We start from the raw sequence: 15,488 nt of genomic DNA, 5'->3' as shown, positions 1-15,488 counted from the left end.
ATTCCCTAAATAATTTGGTGTAATAACAATTTATATTACCTCTACTTTGTAGTAGGCATGAAAATGGTCCAGAGATAATTAAAAGTATACAGAAAATGTGCAAAGATTTAATGCACATTTTACAAAATGAATTTAGAGGCTAGGAAGATTGTGGCACTGACAACTCTTTCAGAGGGTAGGAGTTGAATTCCCAGAACCCACACTGCCGCTTACAACTGTCTGTAATTCCAGTTCCGGGGGACCCAATGCCCTCCTTTGGTCTCTGTGGGCACTGCATGCATATGGTGCATGAACAAACAAGGAGGCAAAAATACCCATTTAAAAAAAAAGTAAAATTGAAATAATTCTTTTTGAGAAGAATTCAAGCACTTACAAATTTTAATATCCTAAGAAATTTGTCAAAAATACAGGGGATCACACATATTACATTGCTGTTTGCTAATGACTATGATGACATATTCACTAGGGACAGAGATAATGTTCTAGAATCAGTTTCATTAGGATGTTCAGGAAGGAATGACTAGTATGAGACAGATAGAGATGGAGATAGATATATAATATATATTTAAAGAGGGAATAATTCAGACATAAGTGAAAAAAACTAAGGCAATGAGATTGTAACCTTGCTGTAGGTGGAAAAGATGAAGCTTTGATTTCTTTTTTTTTCTATGACAGGCAGCTTAGTTTATAGCACAATGATTTTTAAAGTGTATCCTAGGTCTTGAGGCTTTATAGAGTTGCTTTGAGAATCACTGTGAGCTAGTGGGTTTGGTGGGTACTGTTGACAATATGAGGAAGAAAGCAGTTTGGTTAAAGTCCCATTTGCTTTTTATCTTCATCACAGAGAGCAAAATAAGCTATGGAACTTATGACCTCATCTTTTAGTCTAGACAATTGATATCCCACTAGCCTTATTCCAGATAAAATGAGTGCATCATTGCTAGCAGTTCCTAGCTACTTTAAGCCTATCTACTCATCTGTAAAATGGAAAATGATATCAATTTTATAGTTTGGCAATCAATCTCAAATGGGAGATAATAGTAAAATTCTATTTACTGAACAAATAGTTGTGCATCAGGTCCCTTTCTGTCACTTTCATAAATTAATTCATTGTTTTCCAGTGAACCATTGATTTAAAGAACTTGTCAGAACAAGGGGAGTAGCCAGAACTAAAGCACAAACTGAGAAATGGAGAGTTTAGGACAACTGTGAGATAGGAAACATGGAGACCCCAGCTAGCGTTAAAGAAATTATCACCTCAAGATCTGGGTTTGAACCCCAACCCTCCTGTCAATTTGCTTAATGACCTGCAAGGTAAATTACTATTACTGACTCTTGTTTTCTGCATCTGAAAATTGAGGACATGGGTTATCTTTTAGAGAATACAATCGGAAGAATTACATGAATTCATGAGTGTAAAAACTTTTGGCAGACAGTGGGATTTTAAAAACAAACAAACAAACATGGTATTAGCCAGGGCACAGAAGATTTCAAGATTTTGTTTAAAGATTTTATTTAACACTCTGTAGGGATGAATACATGGGCCAGGGGGAAAGAAAGAAAAAACAAAGAGAAGCAAGTGGTCCTGCTGACCTCTTGTCCAGAAAAGTCTGCAAACTAAGCTTTGAGACAGACTCCCAGTTTCCACAAAACAGTTTTAGTTTTACTTTCTTGAGTTTTCTATTAAAAATAAACACTCACACGAAACTTGATGAGGCTAGCCTGGTTTTGTTGCTGTTGTTTTGTTTTGTTTTGTTTTTACATTGGAATATTTTTAACTACCGATTTGATCTTATTGGATGTTACAGTTCTCTAAATTGTTAACATAATCGTGATTTAACTTTTAATTGTTTTTTTTTATTTTTATCTTATTTTATGTAAATGAGGGGTTTGTCTCCATGCATGTCTGCAAGTTGGGTCTGCATGCACCTGGTACTCAAGAAGACAGAAGAGAGGGTCAGAGCCCCTAGAACTGGAGTCAAGCTGTTAGGTGGGAGTCAAACTCTCATCTTCTGGAAGAACAGCCAGGGCTTTGAAGCCAAATCGTCAGCCTTTTTTGATTCAACTTTGATAATCCATACATATATAGAGAGAAATTCATCTATGTCTTTTAAATTTTCCAGTTTGATAGAATATAGACATTTAAAGCTAGTCTTTATGACTCTCTGAATTTCCTCTGTGTTGTTCCAATGTCTTCCTTAGGTGTAGCAAAGGGACTTTGTAATGCTCAACCTAGATAAGACATCTATATCACACCTCCTCCTCTCAATGCTCAGGGATCAGAGAATAAGAAGGTTTGGAAAGTGTGTAAGAGCCAGAGGCAATGAATGACTATAAGGAAACCGTATTTTTCAGACACAGCATGGCAACTGCACATATAAACTCATAGCACTTATAACAATATGCACTTGTGGCAAACTCAAACCAGACCAAATCTAAGTATTGAGAAGAGAAGTAGGCATGAAGTCCCACCCATAGACAAGGAGTTATTTTCAACTGATAGCTGCTAGGAAATGGAGATTCACCTTCCTTCAAAAGTGTAGCCCACTACCGTGACCACACTCCAGGGGAAGGCCACACATTCAAGAATATGTCGACAGCATAAAGTGGACTTCATGGGCTAAGAAAAAAGGACCTGGATCTGGGATGAGCTTAAGGAGGGCGGCAAATATGACTCAAAAAATGTATAAAATTCTCATGTAAATAGTAAAAATAATTTTAAGTTGATAAAACAGAACAATTTATAAGTAAGACTGATTAGATGTGTTGACAGATAAAGACAATTGTCACAAAGCCTAACAACCTGAGTTCAGTCCCAAGGAACAATATGGTAGAAGGAGAGAACTTATTCCTGCAAGTTGTCCTCTGATTTCCACATATGCATCATGGCACACACACACACACACACACACACAAAAAAAAAAAATAAAATAAAATAATTTTTAAAAAATGTACATAATCAATAAAACAAAGAGTATCCTCTTGAAGTTATCCTACACAAAGGATAATAATCATTGCAGAAACAATAGATTATGAAATAAAAATCCCAATGCCAGATCTAGGATAACTTATTTTGAGTTATTGGTCATGAGTGTGTCAGAGATCCTAAAACAATACAGGCTATTGTCATAACTTTGGCTGCCTACCAGAACTTGACAGTAAAACCCAGTAAAAACAGTAAAACGTGTTGAAGATACATGCCCTGTGTTCACAGAAAGTGGAGAAATCACGCTGGCACTAATAAAGAAGCATCCTCCCCAATGGCTTGCTTTCATAGTACCTGAACCTGCTGTGTAGGCTGCTGGAATAAAAAGTCATGACCAGTCTTATTTAGATGTGGATCCTGTGACTACAACAATGACAAAATGATGAGTTATGGCCATAGTTGTAAGAGTGTCATGAGTGGTTTAGGGGTAACCAACTGCTTTCTGATTGAAGACTACTACACAGAATGAAACACATGTGTGGTGCTATAAATCTAGCCAACAGCCAAAGGTTGGGAGGCTGACAAGAAGCCATAACTGTGAATAGTAGCAAGCTGCCTCTAAATTAATACCTCTGTACCCATTGAGTAGCACAGCTCTCAGACCTCATTGGAGTTTCATTGTACAGTGAGTAGTACCTAAACATAAAAATTCACAACTGATTCAAGTTCAGAGAGAACAAGAGACTATGGATTGCTTATTCCTAAATTAGACATCTATATCACTCTCCACCAAAGTAAAGTAATCGTGGAAGTAAAAGAGAGAAAGGTTGAAAGAAACAGAGGTTGGGGAGATAACTTCTGGATTTATAGGAAAACTACCCTCATGAGTTACAGCAGCTGTGATTGCCTGCACAAGATCAAGTCAATCAATGTTCCAGAATGGATGGTAGAGAAAGGCTCCTGATTCCTAACTTAGGAGATATTATTAGCTGTTAACGGCTTCTGAGAGATGAAGAGTCAATTTTTTTCTTCAAGCATGTGGTCTAATGGTCCAGTGGAGTGACATGAATGAAGTTGGGAGAGGGTGAAGACAGGCCTGAGAGGACTCAGGGGGACACATGGGAGATGAATTGAATTGAATGAAATTCTCAAAGAATTAATACAAATAGTGTATGTTTGAAAAGATAAGATTAGCGTAGCAGATTATAGCCAATGCTGCCAAAAGAATGACAGAGATGGCCCAAATTAATAAAGTATATGAAAGGGGAAATGTTGAAACAGATTCTAAATAGATCCAGAGGATCATTGGAACATACTTTTCAAATATTCTGTTTTTAAAGCTGGAAAATTTATGTTAAGAATATAATATGGAAAAAAGGGGGTTATCTATTAAGTCTTACATCTGCTTGTTCTCATGGGCAGTATCTGCAGCTTGTTTTTGCAACATATGTAGGCTACATTTTGGATAGCTTATAAATTTTTGTTGAAAATGAGACATTTTGAATAATATGTTCTAGTAGCTCTAGTTTCTGGTATTTTTTTCTTCCCCCTGAGGGGGTTGTTATACTTATTTGCACATTTATTTGTTTGATAGCTAGCTGGATAATTTTAGTGAATTGTGTTTGCTTCCCACAGTGTGAAGCCTCTGATATTTCTCAGAGGAAGCTGCTTGGCATGTATAGAGCCACTTGCAACTGGAATCCACATTGTTTTGGCAGGGGTTGCTTTCTCTTTCCGTGAACCTACCCTGCTATTGGGTTTGTTAATTGCAGCCTTATTGTTCTACTGTTTTCTCAGTACTCCAGAGCATAAATTGTTCTATAGGCTGATCCAATTAAATTCTGACTTTATTGACATAAATTTTTGAGATCTAAGAGAGAGATACAAAGATGGAGACAGAGACAGAGAGACAGAGCATGTGGATATGTGTGGTGGCAAAAGTCTTAGTTGCTATGATAAAATACCCTGACAATAGCAATTTTAAAAGAAGAATGAAAAGAATGGGTTTAGACCCCTGGCAATGGGCAAAATGACATCTTGTTTGGTGGTGATGTTCTTAGCAGTCAGGGGCAGAGCAGATGGCAGTCTTTTGTTCATCCTAGCTTGATGCCTGGCTTGGTGGCCAAAGCTGTCTTATGGCTAGAACTCATAAAACTCGAATCAAATCAAATCCAAGCAGCACAACACAGAAGGAGAAAGTCAAGAGATCTGTGGACCGCCATGCCACCTGCCCTCCAGTGCATGGCACAGATGGGCCATAGATAGCCCATTGATGATATGCCACACAGTGCGGATAAAGGATGTCACCCAGGGGCTTGCCAGCCCCTTGGCCAGCCTGCAGTGGGAGCCACCACAATGTATGAGTATGTGGTATCAGATGGGAGAGAAAGAGAAATGGACCAACTTGAGTATTACGAAGAGAGTGGTGGAACCGGCAACTCGGGGGTTAAAAGGTGGAGCCTGTTATGAGTGGCCAGCCCTGCCACCTGGGGCCATGATGAGGTCCTAGCCGAGCACACTGAAAGCCATGTCTGAGTCTGTGACTATTAGTGCCAGTGGTCAGTGTGGATGTCCATGGCTCATATTACCACTGAAGAACATGTGGATGTCCCTGTTCAGGGCAGCCACTAGGGAGAAAACGGATGTCCAGGGGCTGTGCAGAACTGGCCCTGCCCATCACTGGATACAGCTCTCTAAAGAGCTGGCCCCATTTCTCACAGGTGGCAGCACTTGGGAGAGTAGGTCCTGTGCCTTGCCCAGGCAGCACAGTAGAACTGTCCCCGATGGAGAGGGTGTGGATGAGCTGGCCACAAGGGCATGAGTGTGGGAGAGCTGACCCTGCAGCTCATCTTCTGTGGAGTGGCATAGACGCAGAGGTGATGCACCTCCAACCCCTTACCACCCCCAGCAGTCCGGAAAGGTACCAACAAGGTCATGAGTCCAAGAGAGCTAGTCCTGTCTGTCGCCAGCTACAGCAGTCAGGAGAGTGAACCCTGAACCTTATGTGAACAGCACAACAGAACAGACCCTGGTGGTAGAAGTACAGGTGAACCAGCCCTGGAGAGCACTCAGTGAAAAACGGGGGCCTGCACTTCTCCTGGGCAGCACAATAGTGCTGGTCCTGGCCGCAGGTGAGCCAGGCCTGAGGACAAGTTGTCGCAGGCACTAGTCTGTTGTAAGGTGGCAGTGGCGTGGGTACAGGGATGATATCCTCCCTCCCCTTACCCTTCACCACCAGCAACAGTCAGGAGAGCTAGCCTTGCTCTCTCACTGCCTTAGGCATTCAGGAGAGTGGGCAACACAGTGAAGCTGTCCCTAATGGCGAAGGCATGAGTGAGCTAGCCTCGAGGGTGAGAGCAGGAGACCTGTTGCAGACTCTCACAGTCTGCAGCCCTTGGGAAAGTGGGCCTGTGCCTTGACTGGGCAGCATGATCGAGCTGGCTCTGTAGGTGTGGGTGCCAGTGAACCAGCCCCCGGGTATGAGAGCAGGTGAGCGGGCCCCAAAAGCATTAGAGCAGGAGAGCCTGATTCCTGCTGATGGTGGCATTGGTGGCCTAGCTAGAGCAGTTCTGGAGGGCCTGGTGGTGCAGCTAAGGAAGAGCCAGCAGGCGAACCAGCTCTGCTACCACTGAGGCCCAGATCCAGGGCCCTGAACTGGCCCACACCAAAATCGATATTATCTGTTGAATGATTAGGACATGTGAAAGGGTGGGTCTCTCTGATCCAAAGCCACAGGATCTCCATGACATGGGGCAACGACAGGATAACTAGGAGGAGTGCTCATCAGGATCCAATATTGATGGTGTCACAGAAGCCAGAGATCTCAAACCAGACCAATGACTCAGTGCAGTGCACATTTGCAAGTGAAGATGTGTGGACAGAGGGATAAACTGTGGGACACACTGTGACACACCACAGCTTCTGCCATGAGATGTTTCCTATGCTTTGTTTATTGTTTCTGTTTGCCCTCTGGTCTATTTATTCACTCTCATCTGTTCCAAGCCTTCTACCTGAGGAATGAACTCAAACATAAGTGATTAGAAGTCCCAGCTTTCTCAGTGTTTTCTGCTCAAGGGAGAGTCTCTGTCCCTTGGGATTGTGAGGAATAGAGCATCTACCACTTGTCCACACCCGTCCTGAGTTTAACTTCGCTGTTAGCTGGAAGCAGGATGAGACATGCTTATATCCTTCCCCTCCTCATGAAGACACTGCCGTCTTCCGTACTTGTCAGACTTCTGTCACTGTAGCAAAATCCTCCAAGTAGTCAACTTTGAAAAACGAACAGTTTTGCTTTGGTATGTTGTTTTAGCCCATGCTTTCCTGGGGCTGTTTTAAGCCTGTAATGAGGCAGTCTGTGGTGAAGGAGGGAAGCAGGTAGAGTACCACATGGAAGAGGAGAATGTGGTAGCAGAAGCTACTGTTCTATTTCACAGTGGCCTGAGAGACTGAGAGACAGGGTGCCTGTGCTCAAACACAGTGTCATGGCAGAGGAAGCTACTCACATCATGATGGCAAGGAAGCACAGAAGAGGAAAAGGAAGGAAGGAGGTCTTCAATATCCCATTACAGAAGATGCTACAAATGACCTAGATTCTCACTGCTATACTAAGTCTCATAAAGATTCTACCACTTCCCAATGGAAGTGCCTTTAATGACTGTGCCTTTAAGAATAATCCATATATACATTACAAAGTCCTGAGAGCTATGACGGAGATTGAAATAGAAATGTCTATGATCTGAATACCACAAGTACTTAGCATTTTTACAAAGTTTTCTTATTTTTCCTTATGAAGAAATATCTTAATTTGCCATGTATCCTTATGATCACCTCCAGAGAATTTTTAAAACCTTGTTGCCAATAACTATGAATCAAACCCAGAGACATGCTAGGTAACGTCACATTACCACTAAACTACATCCTACACCTAACTGCTGGGTGTTTTTAGACAAATCCCACCAACTTCATGTGAGTCTATAAAACTCATGTTTATGTCAGAATTGTAGTTGATTGTTACGTTTTCAGTCTATCTTTTATATATTATTTGTTTGTCCAAATGTACTATTTGCTCGTGTCAGCTTGTCAATTTCAACATTTTGCCAGTTTGAAGTATAAAAATCCTTCATTTAGTCAAGTATTTTCACTCTCTTCATTTACCACACACTTTAATGAAGTACATACAACTAGGAGCTGTGCTTCAACCATTAAATGTGATTTAAAAAATCTCAAGAGGAAAAAAAAACTAACGTGTTTGCACAAAGCTTTATTTTTTCTATTGTAGCTTCTTCCATTTTCATGTTCCAAGTTCTTCTCTAATTTGCTTGTTGTTTACTGAGTTATCTTTAGCCATTCTTTTAAGATTGTCCAACTGATGACAAACTCTTTAATTTCCTTCATTTGATGTTGCCGAGATTTCACTTTCTTTTCTTGGAGAACACCTATAGTGTGTTTTATTTTTTTTTTTATTTTATATTTGATGACATTCTTTACTCTACCTCAACTCCTTCCAGAGCCTCATCACCTCTATATGCAGCCAACTTCCAACACTGCCAGTGGAGGGAGTAAGGTGGCTTTCTGGAGGTAAGAGAGGAGGTTGCAGCTGGGAGAGAGAAAAGGACAGACAGAGAGAAGGAAGCCACAATGGACCAGAACCACATGTCTGGGAGAAACTGCAAGTGGCAAGGGGCTTTATAGCTAAGGAATAAGTTAGAATAGCCCTAGATCTGCTCTATCTAGGCATATATGGCTTATAAATAAAATATCTGGATTGTGTGTCTTTTATATGGAATAATTAGAATACTAATTCCAACAATAGCACATTCTTTCTCTTCAACTGAGACATCAATGATCTAAATATCACATTTTTTGTATGTTCCACAAGTCCCTTAGTGTATCTCCGTCCTCCAACTATTTTTTTCTGTGTTGTTCAGCCGATTTCAATTTCTATTGTCCTAAATTCATTAATACCTTCTTCTGGCATTTCTAGTTACTCTGGCTTTTCATTTTGGTTGTGACTTTGGGTTCTAAAACTTGGTATTTATCTATGCTTTTGTGTCTGTATTTGTTTTCTATTCCTTTTACAGAGCTGTCTCATTATTTTCATTTCATTAGCTTTTATATCACTGCTCAGTGACTCATTATATTTTTTATTTTTTCTTTTTTATTGGATACTATATTTACATTTCAGATTTTTCCTCTTACCCCATTCCCCCCACCACCCAGGAACCTCCTATCCCATCCCCCTCCTCCTGCTTCTATAAAGATGTGCCCCCACCTACCCACTCACTCCCACCTCAATTCTCCCCCAACTCGGTGTCCAGCTTTCATGGGACCAAAGATGATCCCTCCCACCTATACCCAACAAGGCCATCCTCCCCTACATATACAGATGGAGTCATGGGTCCCTCCCTATGTGCTCCCAGGCTGGTAGTTTAGATCCTGGGGAGCTCTGGTTGGTTGGCATTGTTGCTCTCCTCATGGTGCCACAAACCCTTTCAGCTCCTTCAGTCTTCTCTCTAACTTCTCCATTGGGAAACCCTTGATCAGATCAATGGTTAGCTGTGAGCATCCGCCTCTGAATATGTCAGACTCATTATGATAAATTCTTTAAAGCCCGTGTAAAATAATCTATTATTTGCCTCATGTTTTATTATATTTGTGCGTGCGTGTGTGTGTGTGTGTGTGTGTGTGTGTGTGCCTGTGAATGAGTGTGTACATGCATGCCACAGATTGAACTCAGGTCATCATCAAGCACCTTTAACCACTGTGACATATCACCAGGCCCTCTTTTTTGTTCTTTGCTTATGCATGTTAAGATTTTCTTGGTTCTACAGTGCAGAAGGTTATATAGGAGGTTTTGAGGGAGGAAAGGGAGGGACAAATGTTCTAGTCAAAGTATAATCTCAAAAATTTTAAATATATATACTTATAAATATATGTACACATATATATGCATATATGTGTTATATATATATATATATATATATATATATATATATATATATATATATATATATATATTCCTGGTTCTTAATATCATGAGTGACTATTTTAGTTGTGCTTTGGGAATTTGTGCCTCCACTAATTTTTTTTTGCTTTATTTCATACTATGCTCAGAATAATAACACCAACAGTACTTTTAACGGTTGATTACTAAAAATAATTTAAGAATATTTTCTACTTTGTATCTATTCTTGTGTACTTGTGTACTTGTAGACTGTAATACACTTTCTGCTAGATAAATAGAACCAAATGGTTGAATTTTTAAACCCTTTTTAAATCTGTTGGTTAGCATATAAAATGGGTTTCTTTATAACATATTTATACATACATAGCTTATCTGTTTCTCCTTTCCCCTTCCTTTTCTCTTTATCCCCCTATCTTGCTGATCCCCTTCTTCTCCCAAATGGCCCCTATCTCTGCTTTCATGATGCATGTATCTCATTATCCTCCTTTGTCTCAGCTCTATTTAGACCTCTTCTTCCCCTTTCATCCTCTCCTTTCTACCTTTATCATACCATGTTAGATCACTGTATTGTCATTTCATGAGATCAGAACATTACCAGTATGCAACTCCAGCCTAGGAGAGCTTCAGGCATAAGAATCAACCCCATTGGAGTTTCCATATAATCTGTTTCCAATAAAGCCTTAGTCCCATACCAGTAATAAATTACACATACCAGTGCATAGAAGAGTCAGGGCATGATGTCATATCCTGCTGGCTGTTCTTTTGAACATAATATATAGGACCATTTATGCTTTATTTTTTTTCTTTTACTTTTAAAATAGAATGCTTATCCTATGCCTATCTCACAATTTTTTTTTTAAATATATTGCTTTGATTTCATAGGCTCACAACCAGAGGGGAATTTTCCTCTGAAAGGATGGTGCCCTAAGTCTTACCCAAATCAAAATTAGATTTGATTTTTAACTTTTGATGGGTTGTTGTACCCAGCTAGAGTTTTGGAGGTATATTAATGAAATAAATACATTGTGTATATGAGGAAAAAATGAATTTGAAAAAATCCAGGATCCATGTGCATTTATTTATTTTTTTGTGGACTAGAGTTTGCCACAGTGTGTATGATGGTCAAAGGACAATTTTCAGGAGTTGGCTCTCTGTGTAAGTTCTGGAGGTCAATCTCTGGTTCTAAGGAGAAATGAATCCACTTATCTATTGTATCAGAGATGGAGTTAAAGAGGACAATTATAGTCATTTTGGGCACTGGAAACATTTTGATGAAACATTTTTCTTACAGCATCAAAACAATCGTGTTAAATAAACCATAAAGAATATTTCCAGCTCCAGATATTGTACAGAGATTCATTCCTACCTCTCATATCACCCTATGATTGACCTCCTTGGAAATGAGTGGTACTATCTGTCTGTGAAGGAAACAAGATCTCCTTAAGACAAATATGCTTCAGTAATGCTTAAAGAAGAGAATGTGTGTTAAATTTTTCCCCTTTCTCTACCTTGGATGGTACCCTTTAATGTCAGATATGATTATATAAGATGAAAAGATATAGTGTTTACATCAAGATGGAAATAGAAACTGAAATTGGGAGACTATATTATCCAATTAATGCGTTTAGTATGTGAAGGTAACTCTTGTACCTATTCTGAAGTAGATTTTTTTTTTTATTAAAGTAAAGAAACAGTGATTAGCTTTAAGGTCAATAATAGTAAACTGTAGTCTCAGGCTACAAAAGTTACTGAAATGATGTCATATCTTACAGAGTTTATGAACACATCAAGTTATCCTAAGGGCAAGTGGTTTGCTACTTTCCTGGAAAAGCAATCACTGTTTTACTGTTCATAGGATTTCCCCCTGCCCCTTTTCTTTTAACACCAAATGATAGATTTTGCTATCAGCATCTTGACTCCTACTTGCTGGGAATAGGTGGAGGATACAGAGTCCTGGATAGAGCTATCTAGAGTTGTCCATATTACTTGAGCTTACTGAGTGAACAATGGTGTGTGTGTGTGTGTGTGTGTGTGTGCGCTATATAATCTATATATCCTTTACCAAATACTATCATAGCTCATGAGGAGAACATTTAGAGTTAAATGGCAATGGTTAAGGGAACCTCAGGATGTTGGCTCAAATAAATTTACTTATTATAAATTTATTAATAAATGTATATTAGCTTTAAAAGATAAATGAGTTTTGAGGTTATATCTTCAATTGATTGTCTACCTTTCTAATTGATTTTTTCTTGGGTATCATACATAAACTTGGAGTCAGACTCAATGCTTCAATCCCTGACCTTCCTATTAACTACTTGTGATAGGCAAGTTATGTTACCTTCCTTTGCTTTCAGACCCTTGGCTTCTTTAGTGGTAAAATGAGTACCCTGGTAACATCTGTCTCTAGCAGTATGCAATATTTATCTACAAAACTATGGTCCATCATAACTAATTACTTACTATGTGTAAATTTAAATGGTAGTGATTTTTCTCAGGAAGATGAATCTATCAATATGGACAAATCACAATTCTTGATGGTTTTTAGTAGCACTTGCTTTCTCCATTTCTGAACTCTCAGTGAAATACAGAGTTGGGGTAGTGCCCAGCTTTGTAGACATCACTTTAATATAGAAGTTGTAACAAAATTTATGGGTCATATTTATTATGTTATGCAATTGTGGGTAAAGATTTCAGAAATCTAAACGAGGTGAAAAAGGTCAAAACAAATTGAAAATGTAGTTAATGTGAAGGAATCATTTCCCTCCTCCTTTTAGTGGATTTGGGGTCACTTGTGAGGATACATATTATGGACTGATATGCCTGCACACATAAATGTCTGTGTCTTAAAATTCAGAATGTCCTATCAGAGAATACTGATATCTACTTACTACCATTTACTAATACAATCTAGAAAAATAATATTCATCATTATAGCTTTAGAACCAAATAAAAGTATGAGTAGTTTGACATTTTATTATTTTCTAAAATAGATCTTTGGTTTTATATTTACCAGTAATTTAAAAATATTTTATGTTAAATTTCTAGAAAATATATATTTTGTATTTTATTTTAATTTTATTTGTGAAATTATCACTGACTTCTATTTTCTTTATTAACACATTAAAGTATATATTATTGAGTTCAGTGTGATATTCAAGTACATTCATAAAACGTGAGGTAACCAAGTCCAGCCTTCATCTTTCTAAACTTTCCAATTTCCTACTCAATATTCAATAAGCACATTTTTTACTTTCAGGTTAGATTTCACAGCTTCTACATCTCAGAAATAAGATATAGTTCTTGTTTTTCTAAGTCTTGCTTGTTTAACTTAATATAATCACCCTCAGTTTCATACATTTTGCTAAAATGACAAGTTTCACTCTCTTAATGGCTGAATAATAATGCATTGTTTATCCGTACCATATTTTTGTTCATTCATTTATTGATAGCTACCCTCATAGTTAACTATGGAGTCAAAGTGGCCTGTGGGCATGACTGTGAGTGACTGTCTTGATTGTTGAGTGACGAGGGCCCAGTTTACTGTGGGTAGCACCTCCTCTGGGTATGACAGCTAGTGGAGCATTAGCCTAAGTGAGCCAGCATTACCACTAAGTTTCTGCTTCAAGTTCCTGCTTATTCTATTCCTGCCTTGAGTTCCCACAATGATGGACTGTGACATAGACATACAAGGTAAATAAACTCTTTCCTTTTCTTTTCTAAGATACTTTTGGTCAAAATGCTTCATCACAGCAACAGAATGAAACTAGAACAGACAACCAGGGTAATGCTGTGTCTTAGCTCTTGTGAATAATGGCACAATAAACAAGATTATGGAGATACTGGGGCACTGGTTTCCTTTGGCTATCAAATGGGAGAGCAATATTATACAGCACATTTACTTCCAGTTTTTCTGGGCTATTCCATATTGTTACACATGTTTACTGATTTAGAGTCTGCTGTATAAGAGTTTATTTTTCTCTACATTCTCTTCAGTGTGTCTTTTGCTTTTATTAAATCATTCATTCTAACTTATCGTTAACTTATTGTGGTTTTGATTTTTATCTCCCTGATGGCTAATTATATTGAGCATTTTTCCATGTATTTATAGGTCATTTGTGTTTCTTTTAATAAGTGCCATTTTAGGTCATTTGCCCATATTTAATAGGATGACTTGATTTTGTCAACTTTTTAAATTCTATATATAGTCTGTTAGATGAATAGTACAAAAACTTACTCTTTGTGATGTCTATTCATTTTTCCAATTGTTTCTTTGGCACTATAGAAGATGTTTAGCTTGGTTTAATCACATTTGTCAACTTTTATCATTGTGTTCTGTACCTTGGAGGTCACATTCAAAAAGTGACTATCTGTGCTTATACCATAAAGTGTTTTGCCTAAACTTTTTTTCTCGTGGTTTCAGAGTTACAGATCTTACATTAGGGCCTTTGATACATTTTGAGTTAGGTTTTGTTCAAGCTGAAACATAGTAATTAATGATAAATATTTTTAAAAGTTGGAGTAAGAAGATTAACACAGATCAAAGTGCATGTTTTCTCCGGGTACTGTCATATGGACCATTATATCCAGCTACTTAGGAGACTGAGGCAGGACTACTTGAAACTGTAAGTTACAGACTAACTGGACAAGATAGCAAATAAAAGGCTTTTTACAAGAAACATTTGGATTTCCAGAAGATGGCAGATAAGCCACAGGACCAGCTATAACCTCCTGGGAATAAACTGAGGACAGCTGAGTAGCAGCTATCCAAAGAGGTGAGTGACACTCTAGTTTCAATGCCAAAATAAAACAGGAAACAGTTAAAAAAAAAAAAGTTACTTCACAAGATACTACTCTTTGCTATAGACAGAAACCATTACAAAAAATGACAAGCAATCAAAATGCAGAGCTGTGGCTCACAGCACCAACTGATATATGTACAGTACAAATCCTCAAGGATCATTGTAGGAAAGGAGGTGGAAAGATTATAAAAACCAGAGCAATGGGGAGTTTGTTATGGGATTATATCTCTTGGTAATATCAGAAACTACACCTATAATAAACTCTCACCAACAGGACTCCCTAATCATGAGCTCAACAAGGACAAAAACAATAGTCACGCTAACGTGGATGAGAGTGCAGCACAGGAGGCCTTTACCCTACATACACACACACACACACACACAAAAAAAACTACAAGCAAGGAAAGAACGCTGAGAGCTATAGAAATCATCTTCAGAAGGGAAGAGCACATTAATTGTTTATCTAATACCAAAATGGTCATTCCTGAAAACATACATACAAGTAACATTATACAGACTGAGCAGATGGTTATTTATTTGTGTGTGTGTGTGTGTGTGTGTGTGTGTGTGTGTGTGTGTAACAGACTAGCAGTAATTAATGAAAATAACAGACCATGTGTAGATTTGAAAGAAAGCAAGGAAAGGTATAAGGGAGGTTTCGGAGGGAGGAAAGGGAAGGGGGAAATGATGTAATTCTATTATAATCTCAAAAACTAGAAGAAATAATTTTCCAAAAATCTTAACAGTCAAGTAACCCCCATACAGCAAACAGGGCACAACCAAATGCAAGTCAAGA

General features: G+C 38.3%; 1 protein-coding gene and 1 non-coding gene across 2 annotated transcripts in view; one reads left to right on the top strand and one right to left on the bottom strand.

The window, feature by feature from the left end:
• The window catches only part of LOC143435448 (uncharacterized), a 127,898-nt gene that overhangs the window by 24,844 nt on the left and 87,566 nt on the right, over window positions 1-15,488 (bottom strand). The gene's annotated exons all lie outside the window — the stretch shown is intronic.
• On the top strand, window positions 4,936-5,078 carry LOC117695615 (small nucleolar RNA SNORA48). Its single transcript, XR_004604666.1, has one exon. It is a non-coding gene; the product is annotated as a small nucleolar RNA SNORA48 (small nucleolar RNA).

This window comes from Arvicanthis niloticus, chromosome X (assembly GCF_011762505.2).
Source record: "Arvicanthis niloticus isolate mArvNil1 chromosome X, mArvNil1.pat.X, whole genome shotgun sequence".
Taxonomy (NCBI): domain Eukaryota; kingdom Metazoa; phylum Chordata; class Mammalia; order Rodentia; family Muridae; genus Arvicanthis; species Arvicanthis niloticus.
This window is presented reverse-complemented; position numbering and strand designations above follow the sequence as displayed.